This window comes from Neophocaena asiaeorientalis, unplaced genomic scaffold (assembly GCF_003031525.2).
Source record: "Neophocaena asiaeorientalis asiaeorientalis breed wild unplaced genomic scaffold, Neophocaena_asiaeorientalis_V1.1 scaffold438, whole genome shotgun sequence".
NCBI lineage: Eukaryota > Metazoa > Chordata > Mammalia > Artiodactyla > Phocoenidae > Neophocaena > Neophocaena asiaeorientalis.
The window spans coordinates 1,790,990-1,800,780 of NW_020173491.1; positions in this window are offsets into that span (position 1 = coordinate 1,790,990).

Below are 9,791 nucleotides of genomic sequence, written 5' to 3' on the forward strand. Positions count from 1 at the left end.
GAAAGGTAGAAAATATCTTGAGACAAATAAAAATGAAAATACAACATACCAAAACTTATGAAATGCAGAGCAGTGCTAAGAGAAAAATTTATAGCTGTAAATGCTTTAAAAAAGATCTCAAAACAACAATCTAACTTTACAACTTAAGGAACTAGAAAAAGAAGAACAAATACCTTAAGTTAGCAAAAGGAAGGAAATAATAAAGAGTAGATCAGAGATAAATAAAATAAAGACTAGGGGCTTCCCTGGTAGCACAGTGGTTGAGGGTCTGCCTGCCAATGCAAGGGACATGGGTTCGTGCCCCGGTCCGGGAAGATCCCACATGCCGTGGAGCGGCTGGGCCCGTGAGCCATGGCCGCTAAGGCTACGTGTCCGGAGCCTGTGCTCCGCAACGGGAGAGGCCACAACAGTGAGAGGCCCGCATACTGCAAAAATAAATAAATAAATAAATAAATAATTAAAAAAAATAAAGACTAGAAAAGTCAATGAAACCAAGAGTTGGTTCCTCAAAAAGATCAACAAAATTGACAAACCCCTGGATTTAAAAAAAAAAAAAAGAATACAAAAAACTAAAATCAAATATAAAAGAGGGGACATTACTACTAATTTTACACAAATAAAAAAATTATAAAAGTACTATGAATAATTATATACCACAAACTCGTTAACTTACATGAAAGGGACTAACTTCAGGAAACGTACAACCTACCAAGACTGAATCGTGAACAAATAAAAAATCTGAATAAACCTGTAACTGGAATGAACCAGTAATTTAAAACCTACACAAAAAACAGCCCATGACCAGATGGCTTCACTGGTGAATTCCACCAAACATTTAAAAAAGAATTAACACCAGTCTTCCCAAACTCATTCTATGAGACCAGCATTACCCTTGTACCAAAGCCAGACAAAGACACTACAAGAAAAGAAAACTATAGATCAATGTCCTTTATGAATATTGATGCAAAAATCCTCAACAAAATACAAGCAAAAAGAATTCAGCAGCACATTAAAAGGATTACACGCCATAGCCAAGTGGGACTTATTCCTTCAATGAAAGGATGGTACAACATGTGAAAATCAATGAGATACACCACAGCAACAGAATGAAGGAAAAAGCCACATAATCATCTCAACTGATGCAGAAAGCATTTGACAAAATTCAACACACTTTCATGATTAAAAAAACCACTCTACAAACTAGAAATAGAAGGAAACTAACTCAACAAAATAAAGGCCATAAATGAAAGTCCCACAGCTAACACCATGTTCAATGGTAAGACTGGAAACATTTCCTCTAAGATCAGGAACAAGACAAAAATGGCCAGGATACAAAATCAACTTGCAAAAAAAAGTTGCATTTCCATACACATTAACAATGAACAATTTGAAAGGAAATTAAGAAAACAATCCCATTTACAGTAATGTCAAAAAGAATAAAATACTCAGGAATAATTTTAAAGAGGTAAAACACTTGTACACTGAAAACTATAAAATGTTGCTGAAAGAAATTAAAGACAATACCAGTAAATGGAAAGATATCCCATGTTCATGAATTGGAAGACTTAATATTATTAAAATGTCAAAACAGCGCAAAGCGATCCACAGATTCAATGCAATTCCTATCAAAATCTCAATGAGGTTTTTTTTGCAAAAATTGAAAACTCCATCCCAAAATTCAGATGGAATTTCAAGGGACCCCAAATAGCCAAAGTAATCTTGAAAAAGAAGAACAAAGTTGGAGGCTTCCCACTTCTTGATTTCAAAACTTACTACAAAGCTATGGTATTCAAAACAGTGTGGTACTGGCATAAACACAGACATATAGACCAACAGAACAGAAAAGAAAGCCCAGAAATATACTCTCACATATAGGGTTAAATGATTTCTGACAAAGTGTCAAGACTATTCAATGGGCAAAGAACAACCTTTTCAACAAACTGGACTGGGAAAACTGGATATCCACATGCCCAAAAAATGAAGTTGGACACTTTTATCTTATGCTATATACAAAAATTAAGTCAAAGTGAAACCAAGATCTAAATATAAGACCTGGGACTTCCCTGGTGGCGCAGTGGTTGAGAGTCCGCCTGCCGATACAGGGGACATGGATTCGTGCCCCAGTCCGGGAAGATCCCACATGCCGCGGAGCGGCTGGACCCGTGAGCCATGGCCGCTGAGCCTGCGCGTCCGGAGCCTGTGCTCCGCAACAGGAGAGGCCACAGCAGTGAGAGGCCCGCGTACAGAAAAAAAAAAAAGCCCACCAATTTAAATATTAATCTTATCCAAAAACATCCTCACAGAAACACCCAGAATCATATTTGACCAAATATCTGGGCACCCCATGGCCCAGCCAAATTGATACATAAAATTAAACATCACGCACACAATGGAATACTATGCAGCTTTAAAAGGAAGGAAATCCTGTCACACACTACAGCATGGATGAACCTTCAGGACATTATGCTAAGTGAAATAAACCAGTCACAAAAAGACAAATATTGTATGAATCCACATATGTAAGGTAAATAATATAATATAAGTTCCCGATATTAAGCTTTTGATTGCAAAGAAATCCATTTCAAAAGCCATCCATCTTGAATAAACATTGCCAGGTGTATGATATAGCTACTAGCAAAACAACCAGATGAGGAACTGGGTCACCCACACCCATTAAGTTCCCCTAGAAAAACCCTGGGTGACCCAGATAACGGACCATCTTGAGTGACCCTGTCTCCACTCTTCCGCATCCTAATTTCCTCTCTTATATTAAAATGAGCCAGGAATGAGTGACTCCATGAAACCCCAGGCACTCCACACTCACACCCTAATAAACGCAGAGCCCCAGGTGTTCTCTCTACCTTCGTCCTCGCCGTCTGGCCCTTGGACATGTTGCGTACCCTCCAGTACCTGTGAGTAATAAATCTTGTTCCTCTAAGTTCCCTGATGGTTTTTTGCAGAGTTCTATCCTATAGTCATAATAAGAATGACAAGTGCCGGCCCAGTCACAACACTGACCCCAGTGAGGGAAATGTCAGTGGGGCTTGCTAAGAGTAACAGGGCCCAGGCGAGTGCCTCAGGCATTCCTACTCAAGAACCTTAACAAAAACAGGCTGGGAACACAACACTAAAGTAGTCAAATTCATAGAAACAGAAAGGAAAATGATGCTTATCGAGGGCTGGGGGGAAGGGGAAAGGGGAGTTACTGTTTAATAGGTATAGAGTTTTAGTTCTGCAAGATGAAAAAGTTCTGGAGATCTGTCTCATAACAATGCAAATATACTTAAACTACTGAACCGCACACTTAGAGATGGTTAAGATGGTAATTGTTTTAAAAAAGGACATTCTGATACTGGCTAGAGGAATGAGGAGTTATTATTTAAGAGGCACAGAGATTCAGTCTGGAATGATGAAGAAGCTCTAGAGATGGATGATGATGGTTGCACAACAGTATGAATGTACTTAATGCCACTAAACTGTACACTTAAAATGTATACTCAGAATGGTAATTTTGGGGCTTCCCTGGTGGCACAGTGGTTGAGAGTCCGCCTGCCGATGCAGGGGACACGGGCTCGTGCCTGGTCTGGGAAGATCCCACATGCCGCCGAGCGGCAGGGCCCGTGAGCCATGGCCGCTGAGCCTGCGCGTCCGGAGCCTGTGCTCCGCAACGGGAGAGGCCACAGCAGTGAGAGGCCCGCGTACCGCAAAAAGAAAAAAAAAGGTAATTTTGTGTTATATATATTTTACACAATAAGAAAAAAGAGATAAGAGACATCAACCAAATATAATATGTAGGTTTTATTTAGATCTCAATTAAAATAAACTATAAACAATTGGATAAGATAATCAAGGAAATATAAAAAGTGTCTAGATATTTGGTGATACTAAACCATTGATTTGAGGGAGTATTAGTAAACTGTGACTATATTCCAGAAATAGATATTAAAATATATGTAGATTAGAATATGTCCTCTGAGATTTGCTTCAAAATAATTTCAAACTGTAGTGGGAAGGGGATAGATGGCACAAGATTGGCCAAGAGTCGGTATTTACTAGAATAAAATGATGGGCATGAATGGGTATATTATACTGTTTTGCTACTTCAGTTTATCTTTGAAGCTTTCCATAATAAAAAGGTTTTTTTAAAATAATTAATTAATTTTTGGCTGCATTGCGTCTTCATTGCTGCGCACAGGCTTTCTCTAGTTGCAGCGAGTGGGGGCTACTCTTTGTTGCAGTGCGCGGGCTTCTCATTGCAGTGGCTTCTCTTGTTGCGGAGCACGGGCTCCAGGCGCGCAGGCTTCAGTAGTTGCGGCACATGGGCTCAGTAGTTGTGGCTCGTGGGCTCTAGAGTGCAGGCTCAGCAGTTGTGGTGCACGGGCTTAGTTGCTCCGCGGCACGTGGGATCTTCCCGAACCAGGGCTCGAACCCGTGTCCCCTGCATTGACAGGTGGATTCTTAACCACTGCGCCACCAGGGAAGCCCCAAAAAGTATTTGTTAATGAATGGTATCTTAGAATCAAAGAGAGGAATTGTGCTGGCCTATGACAGAGCAATGCTCTCAAGGACTACTGAGGCTATGAGTCCTAAATGGCCTGAAGTAGGCAGAAGAATGGCCTACAAAGACATCCACATCAGAATCGCTGGATCCTGTGACTATGCTAAATTACATGGCAAAAAGGACTCTGGAGATGCGACTGAGGCTATACACCTTGAGACAGGGGTACTGTACTGAATTACCTGGTCCAAAATCTAATCACATGAGTCCTTAAAAGTAGAGAGCCTTTCCAGGCTTCAATCAGAGAGATGAATTGGAGGAGGAGAGATTTGAAACGTGATGTTGCTGGCTTTGAAGATGGAGGAGGGGGGTCTCAAGCCAAGGAATGGCCTCTAGAAGATGCAAATCGTCCTCAGCTGACAGCCAGAAATAAAGATCTCAGTCCCACAACTGCAAGGAACTGAATTCTATCAACATTCTGAATGAGCAAGGAAACAAGATTCTCTCCTACAGCTTCTCCAGAAAGGAACACAGCCTGCTGACACCTTGATTTTAGCCTGATGAGACCCCTGTTGCACTTCTGACTTACAAAACTGTTCTATAATAAATGTGCGTGTGTGTGTGTGTGTGTGTGTGTTGTTTTTTTTTTGGGCCGCATCACGTGGCCTGCAGGATCTTAGTTCTCCGACCAGGGATCGAACTTATCCCCCTGCAGTGGAAGTGAGAGGTCTTAACTGCTGGACCGCCAGGGAAGTCCCCTAAATGTGTGTTCTTTTAAACAGCTAAATGTGTGATAATGTGATATGGAAATGGAAAACTAATTCATGGTCCAAAACAGCTATGATTTTGAATGTTTCTGTCTGCCTTTTACATTTTTTTCTACCTTCCTTTAGTATAAGGCTAAGTCTATACAACTGCTGCTTATTTACCACTACAAATGGGCTATGAGAGGGAAAAGCAAATAAACATTCATTCATTCACTCAACACCAACTACCAGATATCCGAGGAGTGCCTGCTCTGTAGCAGGCAGGCAGGATGGTAGGCTACTCACTAGGGCTGTGATGGGAGCTAACCTAAGAGCCTGGTGTACACACTCATGTCTGTAGCAATACCCACACTGGCTTTATTTACAGGCACCCGACTCCAACCAACAGCAACCAGCCAAAGGGCACGTGCTGGGAGTAGCTGAGCTTAGCACAGTTTCCTAGATAACCGGTACCAGCAATTTGCTAGTGGAGGATTCTTAAAGTGGCTCCAACACCAAGAGCAGGAGTCACCTGAGCTGCATACTTAAGCAGCTCCCTGGGCCCCAGATCTTAAAAACAGCATGGATGGGGCCTGGGAAACTGAATTTTAATAAGCTTGTCAAGTGATTCTTAGGTATCCTAAGGTAGGAGAAGCAAGGCCATAGTGGGGTAGGAGGCCCAATTCCAGTTCTTTGGGAGTAACCAGGCTCTGAGTAATGACCACAGGGCCTGTAAGTAATGTATAAAAACAACAGTGAAGGGGGAGCAAAAAGTGCAAAGATCTGATGGTATCTATTTGTGTTTGCAGAAGTGAAATGTATAATAAGCATCTAAGTTTGCAGGCCCTCTTCCAACATGCAAAAATTGAGAGTTTACTTTGTTTACAGATTTCTTTGGCAATGTAACAAAAAGCCCAAAGAAGGCATACTGAACTGTTAATACTAGCAAATGTTCAGTGGTATGGTTACAGAGGATTTGTACTTTTTGTACTATGCATTTCAGTGTTGTCTGAATATTTTAAAACAAATTATTTACTACAATTTCCTGTGAGTCTATAATTATTCTGAAATGAAAGTTTCAAAAAAAGTATTACTTGGTGGTGGGATGAACTGGGAGATTGGGATTACATATATACACTAACATGGATAAAACAGATAACTAATAAGAAAAAAAAAAGTATTACATTTGCTATCAGAAAAGATTTAAAAGGATATAGTTTTTTTAATCATATAAACTAAAATTAAAGTGAAATCAGTAAATTCACCAAAATTAAATCTTGATATTTGCATTTATGTCCTCATCTAATTTTGCTATTTCACCCTGGGATCATCTAAAAACCAAGATACAAATTTAAAGAATATTTCACTTCACCTTTTAGCTACTGAAAGTCTTCCATATTGTCTTCTATGAAGTCTGACCAACGAAGACATCTTAAATCCTAGAAAAATAAATTGTATTCTTCTTTTAGGATTAAGTAAGAAAATCATTCTCACAATATCAATAGCACAGTGAAACTTGTAAGTGGCAATGCTTGTTTCCATCACCCACCCTGCACCACAATACACCAATTTTCAAGCAAACACAGCAATGAAGACCAGCTAATCACAGCCCACAGATACCCTCCCAACTCTAATTCTCTGCTAAAGAAAAAGTTTAAGTCAATAAAACATCTAGGGAAGACGCAGGGACACTGGCATCCCAAGGAATGGAGAAAAGGAAAGGAGGTAAGTAGGACACAGTGCAAATGTTTAATTAAACAAACAAACATGAATTTGATTTCACTGATTTCAGTTCCACTTTGGTGTCCCCTGTCTTCCTTAACAACCACGCGCAGCTTGATAAGGAGCCATGGCAAAGCCAAACCACCACAAAGCTTCACACTGAACACAACTCACAGGGATTCAGACCTGGCTGTCCCCACTCCAAAGGCCACGTGTGAAATGACCAGGCTGCACCGGGTCACTTCTATAGGACTGCATCGTGGGATCGAGGAACAGTTGTGATGCCAGCCCCATACCTGGCACAGAGCCACCACCAGGGAGACAAAGGTTTTTAGAATACACTTCCTAGTTATGGAAAGAAGAAAAAGTAAAGCAGCATAAGGAGAACCGCCAGCCCGGGAAGAAGAGGGAAGCATTCCATGGGAAATGATCTGCATCACGCCTGGCACAGAATAAGTGCTCGAAAAACAGCAGCCGCTTCTATTCTCGGAATGACTCAGCTGCAGACAAGGAAATCAGCCTGTCGACTCCCCAGTAGACCCCTGTCCTTGGAAGCCTCAGCAAACCACAGCGACACATCAAGGACCTTCACCGTGTGGACACAGCCTCAGGCACTTTTGAAGCTGACACACAAATCCTGCAGCTCGAGCCAGACTCGTACAGTAGGGTCGAGAAGAGACAGGCCAGCTGCTCTGCTTCCCGATGAAAGAAGGCGGCTCCTGGGGCCTGAGCCATACTTCAAATCCACTGATCACATCAAACACACGCTGCTGGGGGCAGCGGGTGAGCGAGGTGTTCAGGTGCTGGAGGGCGAGGTCTGCTGCAGGGACCCATCATGTAGGTGTTGGGGAGCCAGGGATGCTTCAGGGGTCTTAGGCAGTGGCGAAACACACATGCCTTTGCAAATACACTGAATGCGCTGCCCTTCAGGCCACCTCCTATTTTTCACCCTAATTGGCATGTTTTCCCATCTCCTCAGAAACAGCCCTGGGAGACGTTACATAGCTCTAAAAGTGTGGTCTTTGGAGTGAGACAATCTGGGTTTGCGTCCTGACTCCAGCTGCCTCCTTGGGCTCACCACTTAACCCGAGGAGCTACCCACTCCCAGCACTGAAGATTAAATGAGATAACCTTATGTGCAAACACCTTGAAAGCACAGTACCTGGTACAAGGTAATACTCATAACCGTGGCTCCTGTTATCGACTCAATTTGCAAATGAGGATACCGAGCCCCAGACAGGTTAAGTGACGGGAACTCTGACCTTGCCATCAAACCGTGGAACTTTTTTCCTCTACCACACTACCCCCAACTGATCTGCTTCTCCAACAAACCTTAAAAATCCTCCAAGGATAAATTTTCATCTACCTGGAGGCTTGCTGACTTAACTCAAGGAGCTAACAGATCAATATTTTCAGAACACGAGTAAAGTTGGCCTTGAGACAATGTGAACTTGGGACTGGGGTTGGGTCCCTATAATTGATATAGGTAATCACTACGGAGTGATTACCACATGGTATGAACTCAACAGATTAATTATGGTGACCAGGTCTCAAGCTCAGATCCTTACAGAGTCTGGGTTGTACTAGGATGACCATCCATCCCAGCTTGAGCACCAAGTCTCACATCCTGTGAACCTGCTCAGCACTAGGCCAAGTGGGACAGCTGGTCTCTTGGTTGTAGCATAACTGAGTGAAGGAGTAAAAAGCTGTTCCATCTCTGTCTGGGTTTTCCATTTCTGAGAAGCAATCATGTACAGTGGGGTATGAGCTAGGGCTCTGAGGCCAGCCTCACTTGGTTTACATCCCAGCTCACTGCTCACCAGCTACAGGACCATGGGACAACTTACCCAACCTCTCCACACCTGTCTCCTCTCCTGTAAAAATGGAGCTAGTAGAGCCCCTGACCTATAGGGCAGAGGTCCTCAACACTACTGATATTTTGGACCCTTTCATTCTCTGCTGTAGGGGCGTCCTGTGCATTGTAGGATGTTTAGAAGCATCCTTGACCTGTACACTCTAGACACCAGAAGCACCAACCCCACAAAGTCATGGCAATCAAAAGTGTCTCCAGGCATTGCCAAATGTCTCCTGGGGGGCAAAATTGTCCCCAGTTGAGAATCACTGGTCCAGGCAGTGTTGTGAGGATAAGTGAGGTGATGTACACATCAGATTCTTTGCAGGGTCTGTTTCTACAGGAACAAACAGACTAAAGCCTTAGTGATAAAGCAGGAAGGTGGCAAGCCAAGAGATGAGCAAACGGGACCTGGGACAGGCCAAAGGCTGGCAGGCAAGCGACTGCTGGGTGGGACAAACCCTGCGAATGGAGCCCAAATGGCCAACATCCTTCTCACATGAGCCTGGGCTTCTATTCCACCCCAGAGGCAAAAGGTTGAGGGGATTACTCCTTAGCTGCTGGCATAGGGCCATCATAGAGAACAAAATCCTCTCTCACTGTACATAGTCCTTTCCTCTTGAATGTGTTCATATACTTGTGAAGTGCACCTGTTCATCAAAAGTTGAGTGCTGGGCTTCCCTGGTGGCGCAGTGGTTGAGAATCTGCCTGCCAATGCAGGGGACACGGGTTCGAGCCCTGGTCTGGGAAGATCCCACATGCCGCGGAGCAACTGGGTCCGTGAGCCACAACTACTGAGCCTGCGCGTCTGGAGCCTGTGCTCCGCAACAAGAGAGGCCACGACAGTGAGAGGCCTGCGCACCGCGATGAAGAGTGGCCCCCACTTGCCACAACTGGAGAAAGCCCTCGCACAGAAGCGAAGACCCAATACAGCCAAAAATAAATAAATAAATTTATAAAAAAAAAAAAAAAA